The sequence below is a fragment of the Lissotriton vulgaris genome, chromosome 2_1 (genome assembly GCF_964263255.1).
Source record: "Lissotriton vulgaris chromosome 2_1, aLisVul1.2, whole genome shotgun sequence".
In the NCBI taxonomy this organism is placed as follows: domain Eukaryota; kingdom Metazoa; phylum Chordata; class Amphibia; order Caudata; family Salamandridae; genus Lissotriton; species Lissotriton vulgaris.
Window position 1 is genome coordinate 768,427,309 of NC_141687.1, and position 15,510 is coordinate 768,442,818.

Sequence of the window (15,510 nt, forward strand, 5' to 3'; positions counted from 1 at the left end):
AACAGACTTATGCCAATTTATACGTAGGCCCGAGAACTTGCCAAATTTAAGATCAAAGGTTCAAGATTGATCTGGGGTTGCCGGACATAGAGGATGGTGTCGTCCGCATAAAGTGAAAGCAAGAGGGGGCCAGTGCGGAACTGCAGGCCGCGGTGCAGATGCCTCTCCTGAAAATGTCAGACCAATGGGTCCATTGCCAAGATGTACAACAGTGGCGACAGGGGGCAACCCTGTCTCGTGCCACGCGTCAGGCGGAACTGGGCAGTGATCGTACCATTTAAGCGCAGCCTGGCCGTGGGGAGAGTATACAATAATTCAACGGTGTTCACTAAGCATTCAGGTATCCCCATACGGCGCATCACAGACATAAGGAATGGCCATTCTAAAGAGTCAAATGCCTTCTCAGCATCTAGTAGTATCGCCGCAGCCGGGATGGCAGGGTCAACACGGTGTAGAACGGAAAAAAGGGTGCGGAGATTGAGTGAGGTAGAGCGATGTGATACAAAGCCAGATTGGACTGGGGATATAATGGACTCCATTAGCAGCGATAGGCGGATGGCGATGGCTTTCGCTAGGATCTTGTAGTCTAGGTTCAATAAAGATAGAGGGCATTAAGATCCACATAGAGTGGCATCCTTTCCCGGTTTGGGCAAGAGCACAATGACTGCCTCTCTGAGAGTGGGGGACAGGCAACCCGTTTCAAGGGCTTCGGCATACACTTCCACCAAGCGAGGAACCAACAGATCCTTATAGGCCTTGTACAAATCAGCAGAAAAGCCATCTAATCCAGGGGCAGAAGATCCTTTCATGGAGTCAATAGCCTCGATGATATTGTCCGGCGTGATAGGATCTGCCAGAAAGTCTCTCATCCAATTATCCAAGTATACCATTGCTATCTCATTAAGGTAATTCCCTCGGTCGGTGGCGTCATCAGCTAACATAGAGGTATATAAGGATGTATAATAAGACAAAAAGGTATCACAGATTTCAGGTGTGGTGTGCAGCGTGTCCCCTGTCGGTCCTTTGAGTTTAGTGATGTAGGAAGATTTGTAAGGGGGGCGAAGTAAGTGTGCTAACAACTTGCCAGGTCGATCGCCCTCACCATGTTGCCTAGCCGTGTGTGACCGAACCAGAAATCTAAGTTCCCTGTCGGCTTCCTCTCTAAACTCAACCATCAATTGTAAGCACCTAAGCTCCCTCTCCTCTGTGCGTTGTCTCTATTACTCTGCATCTAGCTCTGCTATGTCGCGTTCTATCCGGGCAAGGGACGCACGAACCTCGCTTAACATTCCAGTATATTTAGCAATGCATACCCCCTGATGCTTGCCTTAAATCCCTCCCACAGGACAGCCCAGGTGTCATCCGTACCCGTGTTGAGTTCGAAGTACTCCTCAATGGCCACCCTAATCTCTTCCATGAAAACTGGATCTGATAAAGCTCTCCCAGGGAAGCGCCACTGTTTCTCATAACCACCCGCCCGGGGAACCTGCAGCCTCAGTACTATAGGAGAATGGTCAGTTGAGGTACTGTCTCTGGACGGATTAAGAAGTAGATTAAAATCGCCACCGATGAACAACAAACCAGGGTCCAAGTTCAGCAGATGTACCAACAATTCGTTGAAAAAAGTAGGAGTGACTGTATTAGGGCCATAGACTCCAACGAGTGTGACCTTGTGGCTCAAGAGGGTCCCTGTGAAAATGACATACCTGCCCTCCTTGTCAACGACAGTGTGAGTTAGCGTAAAAGGTATCCGCTTATGTATACAAATAGCGACCCCCCTGGAATATCTGCTATAGTGAGAGAAGAAGCGGTGTGTGCCCCAGCTTCTGGCAACTTGTGAGGCAGCCTCCAGCGATAAATGAGTTTCCTGTAGGAAGATTACGTCAATCCTATGTCTAGTAATGTAGTTAAACACTTGCTTACACTTTTTGGCTTTGTTCAGGCCCCTAACATTCCAGGACATCAACGACAGTTCCGAGGGGCCCAGCTGTAACCCTAATCTGGCCATGTATACAGTGGAAAGGTGACCTATGACATGAGCAGCTTAGTACGAGAAATGCAGTTGTGAAATTTCGTGACACATTTTAAAAAAAAACCAAAACCAAACAAACCCCCACTCCCACCCCCACCCAACCTCTCGCAAACCCCAAAGAGGAAAACCCAACCCAATGTGGTGGTGAAATGAAGCATTCTGTGCAGTAAAAGTGCATTGTAAGCTAAGTACATCGCAGGACATAAATGAACAAAGACCCAGAACAGAAAGGCGCTCGCCATGGGGGGTAGCAACGCCACGTCATCCGGGCTAACCAATTCAATTGACCATGCAACAACCAAACCACCGGACCTACAGACAGTTCCCGAATTGTCCAAGCCAGAAGAGGAGAATCATGAGCAAAAGTCTAAGTGTCAGCCAGAGCCGGAGCCCAAAACAAATCCACGCTTTGTTGGGAATCGCCCCGTGCCGGTGAGGGTGCTCTGGAGTTAGAAGCAGCCTGCGTGCCTTTGGGCTTATAAGAGTGACAAAACTCCTGGACCTCCGTCGGGGTGTCAAAGATGCGGGCCCTGCCGGCTACTTCCACCCTAATGCGCGCGGGGTAAAGCATACCATATTTAAGACCCAAATTGCGTAGAGTGGCTTTGACCCCAGTGTATTTTCGGCACGCTTCTTGGACCATAAGGGTGAAGTCTGGGTAAAAGGACAGGGAATCGCCTTGCCATCGTATGTCCCCTTTCTCACGAGCCGCCCGGAGGGCAGCATCTCGATCCCTGAAGTTCATGATCCTGGCTATGATGGGACGCGGCGGCTGACCCGGCTTTGGTCGGGAGCCCAGGGACCGGTGGGCCCGCTCCATCACAAACCCTGGGTAAACTGATCCCTGCCGAACAGGTCTATGAGTAGTTTTTCCACAAAGGCGTCCATCCGACCAGTTTTGGTAGATTCCGCCACACCCAAAATACGAACGTTGTTGCGTCGTCCGCGTGCCTCCAAATCCTCATTTTTTATGGCCACTTCCTTAAGGATCTTTTCAACTCGTTCAAGGCGCTTCAGTGTTTTGGCGTCCGCGTCCTCAATGTCCGATACTCGAGCTTCGACAACATCTAGTCGGTGTTCATGTGCTTGCACCTTGGATCCCATGTCAGCAAGCTTTTGTTCCAAGGTGTCAAATCTGCTGTCGAGCAACTTGAATCCAGCTCTCATCTCAGACTTCATGGCCGTTACCAGGGAGGTGGTGTTGTCCTGAGGAGGGGGAGGCATCGCATATGATGAGGAGCCAGCCGCGGCGTCCGTAGCCGGCATGGAGGCCCTGTCGAAATTAAGCTTTCGCTGGTTAGGGTCCTTCTTCCCCATGTTGACCGGAGGGCAGTCTAGCGTGGGTCAACAGACAGCAGGCTAGGAGAAGGGAAGGTGAAGTGGACGTGAGCAGGCGAACCAGGAGAGGTGCGCAGCAACAGTTCTGCAAGGTCCTCGAAAAAGAGGGGCCACACGCAAAGCAGACCGTCTAAGGTAATGGATTGGCGCCAATTAAGTCAGGGACCAAGTGGTTGCGAGGATAGCACAGGGAAAAACACCCCCGTCACTCTGCCGCTGGCGAGGAAGCTGCACCGCGTCAGGTCTCCGAGCATCCAGGATCACGATGGTCGGGCTCAACAGCAAAATGGCTGACCAGGACTGCCGCGCTGACAGGTAAGGAGCAGCACGGGTAGCCGTCACCGTGTCCTGCTCAGCAAGAGGCTACAGGGGGAAACCACCGAGGGAAAGCGGGGCCACCCGGTCTCGCAGCAGTCCCAGCCCCTGGGACGCCCACCACCACCCACGCGTCCTCCCGCGGCACCCGGGCCAAACCCCGCAATTCCCCGAGCCCCGCCGGGAGCAGCCGCTAACTGAGTCCCCGGCTCCGGCCTACGATCCAGGCCCTGAGGCCGCGATGCGCCCCGGAGCCGCGGAACCAGCACGGACAAACCCCCAAGCCAGACCGGAAGAAGCGAGCCCAAGACCCCAGCGCACCAAGCAAATGCGGGGCGAGAGGCAACGCGCCCCCGGCGCGGAACTCACCGGAAAACCAGGCGCAGCAAGAGAGGACGCCGGAGGGTTGGCGCTCCTACTCCTCCGCCAAACGGACCCTTTCGGGGCACCCCGAGCTCAAGACAGATGTCAGATGGCGGCGAATCGCCGCTGCTACAGGATGGAGGTGTAGAGCGGGATCAGGTCAGGCTTATGACCTCAGGATGTTGTAGATTGGCCGCCCAGACGGCGGAGCTTCAGTCAGAAGCGGCCATCTTGGTCGCCTCCGTGGCCACGCCCCGCATAGGTGAATATTATTGACCTCAATATTTTTACATACAAGCTTAGGCAAGCCTGCTTGAAAATGGAAGTACATAAAAGATAATGTTTGCGCAAGAGACAGCTGCGGTGGAAATGGTTAAAAAAAAGTACTTTGTGTCTTGTGCCTTTAGGCATGGCTAGCTGAGCCGGTATTTTGTAAAGGGCACACTGCCATGGTTTCTGCTGTAGTGCATCTTTAACAGGAGACACCTGGTCAGTGTACCCCCTTACATACAATGCAGCTGTGCAAACATCAATTGTGAACTGCATTTGAAAGAGGGTTAGAGATCCCCTTGCAGACAGGTGCAGTGAGTTACTGCACCTGCTTGCAGGGGATGACAAGGGGGCCCTCTGACTCCCTTTCCCCTACCTCCAGACAGCCTCTTTGGCTCTGACCTCACATCTACAATACAGAGCTGGTGCAAAGCCAAAGTGTTTTCTTGTCTGCATTGGGGTGACCCACATTTTCAAATGAAGGAAGCTCCCCTTGAGTATGCACCAACACTACGTGTGAGCCTTCATGATCTCTATCACAGATGGAGCTTTCCCAAGCCTCTGCAACACCTTCTGTAGTACCAACGGACCTCTGGGAACAAAAGGGGGCCATACACACCCGTTGTGCCCCGGGGCACTTGGCATAATGTGGTTCAGAGAATCCACTCAGCTTAAAGTAAGATCAGAACACCTCAGTGAACCATGTTAGCTGCTAAACTACTGTTCCTAACACTTTCTGTATCGATTGGGTGTATTCCACAAACAGTGTCTTTCGTACAACAGCACTAAACCTGAGCACAGACTAAAACGAATGCCTGTGTGCTTGTGCAATGCATGGCAGTATAAAGCAGTCAAATCGCAATGTTGACCAACTTTTGCACACAAAAACAGTATTGCACTAACATTTGATGCAATTACATAGCCATAATCACTTTGTGTCACGGAAAGCCAACCCCATACAACAAGTGGAAAAGGGGCATAATGGAATGGGAACACTAAATTAAACAAGGCTGAAACAAAGGGCAAGCTGGTTATGGTAGGGTAGTTCGACACATATTGCATTTATATAGCACTTACTACCCCTGACGAGGCGTCAAAACGCTTTTTGGAGAGCAGCACGCTACTCTGGAACCCAAAAAGGGTTGTGCAATAATCCAGGAAAGGCTTGATAAATATAAAAAAAGGTTTATTCACCAGCACAGCATATGGTCCTTGTACAGCCACATCAAGATTACAACTGACAGGCAATACAGAAAGCTACATGAGCAAAGCTCTGTTCAGACCATGGAATGCATGCAGAAACATAACATGTCGCATGCAGTTAAAGAGACAGGCATAAAAGAATTTATTGCTCCAAAAGGAGATATAATTTTTCCCTTCCTTACTGGGACAAATAGCATTTATCATTTCTTGCTCACTACAAAAAGAGACAGGATCCTTGGCACGTGGATTTAATTTGATGCCAAGTTCCCATTGGTCATGCCAACCAAGCACATTGACTCCTTTCACAGCAATGTATAATTTGATGTGAGCTAACCTTCCCCTGAAACTTAACGGAACTTTTAAAAATCCTTCAATATCAATCTTGTTCCCATTGAAGCCTTCTGCTATTATATCCGATGGTTATATGTTAGAAATATCACAAAGATTTTGTAATTTTTCATTCAAGTATTCCTTAGTATTTATGGTCCACGGGGACCCAGAATCCACCATAAGTTCAATAGCAATAGTAAAGATATGAAAAACACATTTTGGAGATTTCTTACTGGTTAACACTACACACCCAGTTTGAACAATAGAGACAACATAACCTCTGTCAAGGTCCTGTTTTACATCCTCAACATCACTAATGGAAGATACTTTTGTAGGAGTAACCGTGTTAGTGGGTGGACGTGATTGTCCTGCTCGCCATTGGGCATTATAACGTTTTTCTCTACAAACATTACTAAAGTGTCCCAATCTACCACAAACGTTACATGTTTTGTTCATAGCAGGACAACCCTGAAAATAAGCAATATGTGATTTGCTACCACACCTAAAACATGACACCGAACTAATAGTAAACTCTGTTCTTCTGTTATTGATACTATAAGCATTTTTTGTTCTCACTTGTGTAGGAAGGACATTTTTGCCATCCACTTTGGGCTTCACAATGCATACTTCTTCAGTATTGGTTTTACTAGAGTTAGAACTTTGTTTAACTACTATATCCATCCGTTTTTCTGACATTTCAATGGATTTAGCGATGGCAATAGTTTCTTCCAAACTAGGGTCACCTATACACCATAATTTATCTTGAATCTTTTTGTTCTTAACATGAACAATGATCTGGTCACGGACCATTTCATCGGACATGGCGCCGAAATTACAATGCAAAGTTAGGGCTCTTAAAGCAGTAAGAAAATCATCAAAAAATTCCTCTTGATATTTATATATATATAAAAAATGTTTATTCACCAGCACAGCATATGGTTCTTGTACAGCCACATCAAGGTTACAACTGACAGGCAATACAGAATGCTACATGAGCAAAGCTCTGTTCAGAACATGGAATGCATGCAGAAATATAACATGTTGCATGCAGTTAAAGAGGCAGGCATAAAAGACTAATCTATACTACTATTATAAAGAGAGAACTGTGCCCTTTGAGCCAGGTAAACTCGAAAAGTACACCACGAATCAAAACACCCAAGACATCTTTGAAAACCTCAGGGCAAGCAGAAGGACATAGGCTATTAAAAATAAAAAATATACGTTGTTTAAAAAATTTCGAAATAAAAATAAAGTAGTCCCTTGCAAGTAGCGCCGACCGTGACGTCTGCGTGATGACATAATTTGCGTTTGCGCTCCCTGGCAACACTTCCGGAAATGGCGCCGAAGATCGCGCCCTGCTGGGAGGACTGCCGCGGCCCTGCTTGCTGCTGGGCGAAGTGGCGGCCTGTGCGGGCGGGGCGCATGGAGAGTGGTGGCCTGTGCGGGCGGGGCGCCTAGAGAGTGGCGGACTGTGCGGGCGGGGCGCCTGGAGAGTGGCGGCCTGTGCGGGCGGGGCGCCTGGAGCGGGACCGGCGGCTAAGGTAAGGATCAGGCTCTCCGGGACACGGGCGGGAGGGGGCCGGGACGGGAGGGGCCCGGGGCGGGAGGAGGTGGGAGGGGGCCGGGGGCAGAAGCGCACGCAAGCCTCAAATGCTGCCCCAGCCCCTTTCTGCCCCAGGCAACGCTGGGGCGGGCTGCTAGTTAATAATAAAACTGTAACAGAATATAACAGGTTGTTTAGGAGCTCTTAGTAGTAAAATGAGGTTTGGGTGATGCAAGGAGGGATAGAGGAGGGAAGAGTCTAGAAAGGGTTATTTTGGAGATCATAGTAGTAGAATGAGGTGTAATTACTGTGAAATTACACATTTTATGAAGCTTCACGTGGGTGGTTGTCTTTGCATTGAAATTTGTACTAGAGGGTTTTACATCCAGTTCAAAGCTCATGATTGGCACTGCGAGGTGGCTTTTTTTTTAAATAAGAGGCGTATGACTTCCCCAGCGGTCTGCACGTGCTAAATCTACATTGCACAATGTCTTTACCATTCCCACAACACTGCACTGCCTTTGATTTTAGGTAATCTGGGAGCAGTGTCCTTAGCCCCCAAATATACGACAGGATTTTGGAAAGCAAAGTCTCTTCATTTCTCAACATCATACAGAAAAGACATCAGATGATACGGTCTAAATACATCTCGCAGAGCTTCTCCTAAACATCACTTCTGACAATGCCCTTGCTGAATCAATAGCTGCCGTCTGGTTTGATGGTGAAAACAATTTGCTTTGCTCTGGGTATTCTGCTGGTTGTGTTTTGCCATGCAGTGCAGCAGCTGACAGGATCGCCTGATGTGACTTGAAAGGTGATTCAGTAAAAAGGGCAAACACAGAACACTTGTCAAGTTGTCAGAGCGAAGACAGTGACACTACATCATTCTGGATTTGGGGAATCTATATATAAAAGGCGAGATTTCTACATTCTTGCTATTTTTCTGTTCTTAGGTTCATGTTGAAAGTGGTGGCTCTCGGTTGTAGGGACAGATATAACTGGTCAAACAGTGTGAGCACCATCCAGAAGGGAATTAGTGATGACATAAAGGTGTAGGGGAGTCAAGATGTAAAAGGAGCGGTTGAAATGTAACATTAGAATAGCTTGTGCTTAATTTGTTGAAGAAAAATAAATGACTGGCACAAAGTTTTTCGTAGGAGCGCTCCCTGGATCCCCTCCTGTCGCTGTCAAATGCCAGACTTGCAGAATACCAAGACTGCCTCTTGTTGGCGTCCCCGCATGCTTTTTTTCTTCCACCACCTTTCACTTATTGTCCCTTTATCTCACTCTTGCAGATTCTTTTTTCCTAGTTGCTATTTCCCTTTTCATCGGTTTCCTATCTTTCTGTTCATCTTTCTTTCTCCTTGTTTGCCTTTCTCTCTCTTGCTGTGGGTCAAAGCCTGGCCTCTGAAAAAGTGCTGGTGTCCACCCCCTGCACTCGTTTGCACAAATTAAGCAGTGGGAAAGACAAGTCTGGAAAGTTTTGATCTTGGCTTGAATAGAGCATGTTACAGGCAGTGCACCATGTGCTTCTGAATGAGGGCCACGGGGATTGGCCTAGAGCCCAATGGCATAATATAGGCCCTCGCAGCCCATGAGGTCTGGGGAGGGGGGCAAGCCCCAAGGGGCCCCCTCAGCATAGTACCCTGGCCTGAAAGCTCCTGACTTGAGCCCGGAGTGGGCCCCTCAAAGTACCTTGCAAGGGGGCCCCCTCAGGTTTCGAAACACCACTGCTCATTAGGGTAGGGTGCTGTATTACTGGATGGGCTCTGTTTACTACAATACAAACACTGTCTTTTGTAACCACATGACGTTTTTTTTTGGTACCATTTCACAGACTGGCTCACCTAACACCTCGTGACGGTGTCCTTTAGTACCCCACTGGCAATGTTGGGGGGATGGGGGTAGAGATCCACATGGCTGCTGTCCCTGACTCACTTGCATCACCCCTCTCAATGGGCAGAACCAAGAGTTCCTTGAATCTGCAGCAGCCGCCAGGGCACCACAGGCGGTGTAGTGTGTGTCTGTATCCTCCCTACGGTGCTTCTGAAGGGAGCCGCTGGGACCCTGCTTGCCCCTGCTCAATGCCTACAGAGTGAGGGCGGGTAAAAAAATGCAGACCATAACTTTTATGGGCTACAGTCTCTTCCTCCCTTTGTGTTATCCAGGCACACCACCCCAGGGCATGCTTTCTAATGGTAACATAGACCAGCAAACAGGGGTGCCCTTATTTAGTAGTAGATATTCTCTCCCAAAGATAAACTATAACACATAAGTGAATTTAATGCAGTCTGTGGTGAATCTAATTAGTTCTCAGTTTTCCCTCTTACAGCTATTTTCCTTACACTCCATGCTATTATAGTGCCAAGGGTCCAATGCTAGCCTTGAGTAAGTGTGGACCACTGTTTTATTGATGTGTGATACACTGGAGTGAACCCCCAGTTGTATTACAGCTGTTGTGCACTCAAACAGACCCTATATTATTCCCTTTTATTTGTGCTGAGCTGACTTTACATTTTTTTTTCTGAAGAGGCGAGGGTCAGACTAGTGAGGGGCTCATTCTAGGTCAGGATGTGGGGGCAGGGCCATGATCATTCATATACTCCGCGAATATGTTGTGCTACAGCTGAAACAATCCAATCTCCAAAATATAGACAGCTACGATTCATGCTGAGACTGCCAGAGTTGAGTTCAGGCTATCCGTAGAGAAATATGGCCCATGAAATGACAGTGGCCCTTTTGAAAAAATGAAATAATTAGAAGGACAAGCATAAGCAACTGTTCATTGGTAATAGGCAGTAATGAAGCAAAGATCTCTCACTTTAAAAAAATTTAAACAAGCCTTTCCTAGCATATAGCATACAAATCCCCTGCGTCAAATAGTGATGTTGTGACATTCTGTACAGTTTTAATTACAGAGCTAGGGTGCCTATGTATGTTAGTATATACACTAAAACTCTCCATGTTTGTTTAATTAACCCCGCTCCTGCCTTCATGATTTCACTGAATAGTTTCCTTAAGGGTTTGAATGCTCAAATATCAAACTCTTGAGCTTTTAAGGCACAATGTAAAGATCTATTATAATATTTGTAGGATAATTGTAGGAAATGACCATCTTTTGCTTGGTGGTCCCCCAAATTTGTGCCCTATCTTGTTTTGCTGTCTGTAAAACTCTGTGGACTTTGCCCCTGCTAACCACTAGTAAAGTGCCTGTGCTCCATTGTTTAACATGGTTGAATTGGCATTACCGAATTGGCATGTGTACCTTACCTCTAAGTCTCTACAACATGTTACAAAGTGTACCCAGGTCCTGTTTGTTAAATGCCACTAGCAGAATTAGCACCAATCGTGATATCACTACCGTGGCGGGCTTCAAGCTTACTATTATAGCCTGAATAAAGACGTTTTTAAACTGCTATTCAAACTGTCAAAATAAACCCCTTTGACAGGTTTAAACCTTCCTTTTAAATATTAAGTCACCCCTAAGTAGAACATGGTGTTTAAAATTAAGACCTGTAGAAAGTTAATGTTAAACGTGTTCTTACAGTGACGAGCAACTAAATGCTATTTTCACTGAAGCAAGGCTGGCTGTGCCATAGAGAAACACTGGGATACAATATTTAATTTAATAATGCTACCTTCAGCTAGGAAACACTTCAAAAGTTCATAATTTAATTCTTTGAATCTTTGTAGTATTTATTACAAGCCCAATTCCCTGGTGAAGTTAGATTTCAATAAGTATTAAGGAAATATTACTTTTGAAAAGTTACCTTTTCCCTGCTGTGAGAAGCTGGCCTGGTATATGATGTCCACTAATTTAAGTGGGCACCTTGCACCAGCCCAGACAACCCTTAAGGTGATTTAAGAGGTCTCAGGCAACCTTAGAAAGCTATTCAAGTGGTAGCTGTGGAGAGCAAATGTAGTTCCATTGCGGGAGACCTCTGGGGTACCTATGCCCTGGGTACATAGCTACCATATATTAGGAACTGACAAGGGTACCCCAGCATCCAATCTGGGATGTACCTAAGTACTGAAGACAATGATTTAGGGGGAAAGCAGCTAGACCGGGGTCCTGATTAGCAGGATCCCAGTCAGACTAGCCAAAAACAGCATCACATCAAGCAAAAAAGTGGGGGTAACCATAAGAAGCAGATCCTACTTTCCTACACCTGCCTACAACCTCTGGAGGCTAATTTGCATCAGCCTCCAGCTGCAGCCTTCTCAGTGATTAAGCCCTGAATGAGGTGGAAAAACTGCTCCCAGAGCAGGGACAGCAGCCTGGATGAAGGGAGTGTTTATCTTCCTCTAGCAGAATAGCTATTTGGGTTGTGCCCAGGAACCTAACTTGCTTCTAAGGGGCCTACACTGTCATGCAAAGATGTCAGATGACTACTAGCCAGGCCCCTTCCTTTGTTCTCCCAGTCAGCCAGGCTCTAGTCCCAGTGTGTGTGTGTGTGTGTGGGGGGGGGGATATGACTCAGAACTGGTTTGAAGTGACCACATATAAAAGGTTGCTTACTTCCGTGGCCACACCTCTGGGGTGAGCACATCGTCGCTGCGCAAGAGAAGCGTTTCATCATCTTGGATTTGGGCCAAGAGGGGCAGCAGTGAATTGTTTGCAGTAGGTCACACAGCAAAAGCTGCAACAATTGATAGAGTACCTCCTGAGAAACCTTACCCCATTGGTTAGGGTGATGCCAAGACTCACTCCCACCCACAGCTGATACCAGGCATACATCCCCTCTTGATAACACTGATGGACCTGAGGAAGATCTGAAAAGGACTGCCCCTTCTCTCTTAGACCTGCGAAAATCCCTGAAGGACTGGACTTGCTTTACTCTTGTACCTAGATCAACAAAGTGTACTCCGGGGTAATAAGCTGGCCTCCTGTTCAATCTAGAGAGATGCATCACACTACATAGGTGTTTCCTGAAGATTTCCAGCTGACCAGTTCCAACTGGACCTGCCCTGACCCTGCTCGTGGCCTCTGCTGAAGTGAGAGACAAACAACAAACAGGGAGAGACAGACAACAATTCCAAAACGGATAAATTGGAATTGCTAAGCACTAAGATATGTTTTCAGCATTGGAGACTTCAAATACTTTGAAGAGATAATAGGGGAATTGCAGATTGCTCAAAAAGAGTGATACAGATCTGCCCAGGTCCCACACTGGCATCAGCAAATCTGGGTTAAAGCGATAGCAACAAAAAGACTTGTCTCCTTTGAAAAATATCTTTTGTAGCATGATGAAGAGAGATATACAGTTTCAAAAATACATAAAATCTTAATTACTGGGAAGGAGCTACGCTAGCGAACAAGATGGCTGCTTAGGTTCCCGGCTCCGCCGACCTCCGTCTCCTGCCAGATGATCCTGTCATTTATCCCTGTCTTTACGCCCTGCCTCCGTGTGTATGAACCGGACTACAGCTCGATGGTGCGATCCCGAGATTTCTACCAGTGTGGTAGACAGAGTTATATTGTGTTAAAGTTTGCGGCCTAGCCCAGCTTGGAAGCCGGGGTCTCGGGTACTGGCCCAGCCGGGTTCCAGTTGAACAACATCGGCCGTGAGCGTGTGGCAGGGTCCGGTCTATTGCTGTGGAGGTTTTCTTGGCCCGATTTTGATGGCGGTCTCCTGAGTTGGTAAACATCGAAGGAGGGGTGACGATGCACGACTGAGGCTGTGGGCGGAGGTCCTTGACCCGGGTGCCCGGTTAGCCACACGGTTAGCCACACGCCGGCGTTCGCTGGGTTTTGTTTTCGCTTGCAGTGGCGAAGCGCAGATCGATGCCGCTGTTAACATTGAGTCCCCCTCTGCTGTTGTCCATTCCACTTTTGACTGTTCCCCCGGGGAGACCGGGCTCTATGGGGGACGTGAAAATGGTTGATATAGAGCGAGGAGCAGTGGAGCGGACTGAGAATGAACCGGCGTTGCGAACTGTGCTGGCGCCCATTGAAGCTCTTCATACTAACGTGGAAGGCCTTATTCATAAAATGATAGTGCGTTTGTTTGAAATTGGGCGGATTGGACGGGACCCTGCTCCTTAAAAGGAATGAAGCAGCTCGAGATAACAACGATGGCCATTTTGATAGAGGTAGCGGGCCCCGTGCAACGAGAGGTGTCGGAGCCTCCGGCCGGTGTGATGGCCGATGGGAGCGAGATCGGTGCTTCGAATGGATCGTCAAGCCTACTATCAACGCTGTCTGTGGAAGGACTAATCGGTGCTCCATTTCCGGAGACTTTTGATGAGAACTGTTTTTGGCTTGAAACCGCGTCTCTCCCCTATCCGCTAGTTCCATTACGATGGCGGAGGAAACAAAGTTGGGAGTTCATGACGGTGAGGAGAGTCTTTGGACCTGATGGAGTTCTCAGTGACTTAACATCTTTGCTTGATCTCAGTTTGAACTTTGCTGCACTTTTCTCGTATTTTGACTATCATGTGGAGACGGCAGTTCATTCGGAAGGGGTTCGCACGTCCGATCGGAAGGGTCAAGGATGAGACTGATTGACTGGGTTTGAAATCGTGGTCTTGATGGATGTGGGATTTGCTACCATGATGCTTGCGGGAGGTTGGGCGGTGTTTACAGTTTCCCCTGTTGCGTACTGCATTAGCTTCTTAATAGATTTGTGGATTTACTCTGGGGGATTCTTGGTTCTGGCAGGAGGGGGGACCGGGGGCACGTATGAGGTTGCCCTCCTCCATTTTCTATTTTTAGTATTTAGTTAGATGGGGCAACAGGCACACTGCTAGAAAGCCATATGCAGGGGTGCAGGGTGGGGGGATGGGTGTTAGTTTAGTTAGTTTAGGCTGTGGCGTGAATATTTTTGTCATTTATCCCGATTTAATTTTTTTGGTATCTGGGGCAACTACGCCTTTCTTTATCCTGTTCTGTTGGGTGGCGGGGACTGAGTACCGTAGCGCATCAAATGTAGCTTAATTGTGTGCTGTCAACCATTATTGAACGATCTATGCGTCGATGTTTCAATGACCCCGCCCACTGTTTTTTACAGAAATCCTGATATCTGAAAATGTTTGCTTATTATTGTAACTGAATGTGATGTCCCAGATACGTCTTTGTTTTATTTTGTTTTATATTTATAAATAAAAAGAAATATAAAAATATATATATATATTAATTACTAAACTGCAGTGGGAGAATCTACATTTCCAGTGGGCCTGGGAGCAGGAACTGTGAATATCAATGGTCCTAACGTTACCAAAATATGGGATGAGATTCAAGTAACAACTTCCAAGCTGTGATGAAAAGTCCATCTAGGAAGACAAATATGCTGGAGGAGAAGTAGGCACAATTGCACAGATAGTGTAGCCCTGTACAAGAGTGCAACCATTTTGGAAAGGGAAAGTAAATATAATAAAATTATAAACCCACAAAACATATGCTTTGTTGCAGAGGGGGAACAAAAGGAAAACACCAAACACTAGTATAGTGTGGGTATTGAGGCTGAGTGCCCCAACATGTAGAGGAGGGAAGGACCTATTCTAGAATAAGAAACCTCACTCACCTGAAGGTGACATGCTTCATCATTGAGTTTCTTCCTCACACCAAGGCCGCAAGGTAATTGGGTGGGCTACAACTCTGCAGGGTTAGAGGAGGAGCTGAAGTATTTTTCAAGGGATGAAGCAGGGGGTTTAGGGTGCATAGTGCCATTGAGCAAAGGAAGTGAGATAAAATTGTCGACAGGGTCCAATAACTATTTATTCTGAGGGTACCTGGGACAAACTTAAAAGAAAAGAGGACTAGGGGTTAGCAACACAAATACCCTACATTAGGTCAAAATGTTTCTGCCGATCTATAACCCCGCTCGGGGTTCAGGGGCATTCTTCAGGACCACTAAACTAGTCACTGCATAGAAACAAAATTATGTAAATAATATGTAATGCAATATACTGCCGCCAAAGTTCAGTGACCGGTCAATTTCAAACGATGGCCCAAATCAGTAGGAGGGGGTCCAACGTCTGAAATAAACAAGCATAAACAACCCATAAACTTATAACATCCAAGGATTGGATGTTATATTTTTCATGATGTGATTGTGCTTGTTTATTTCAGATAGACGATAGAGAGGCAGACCCTGATGCAGAGGTCTAGCCCGGG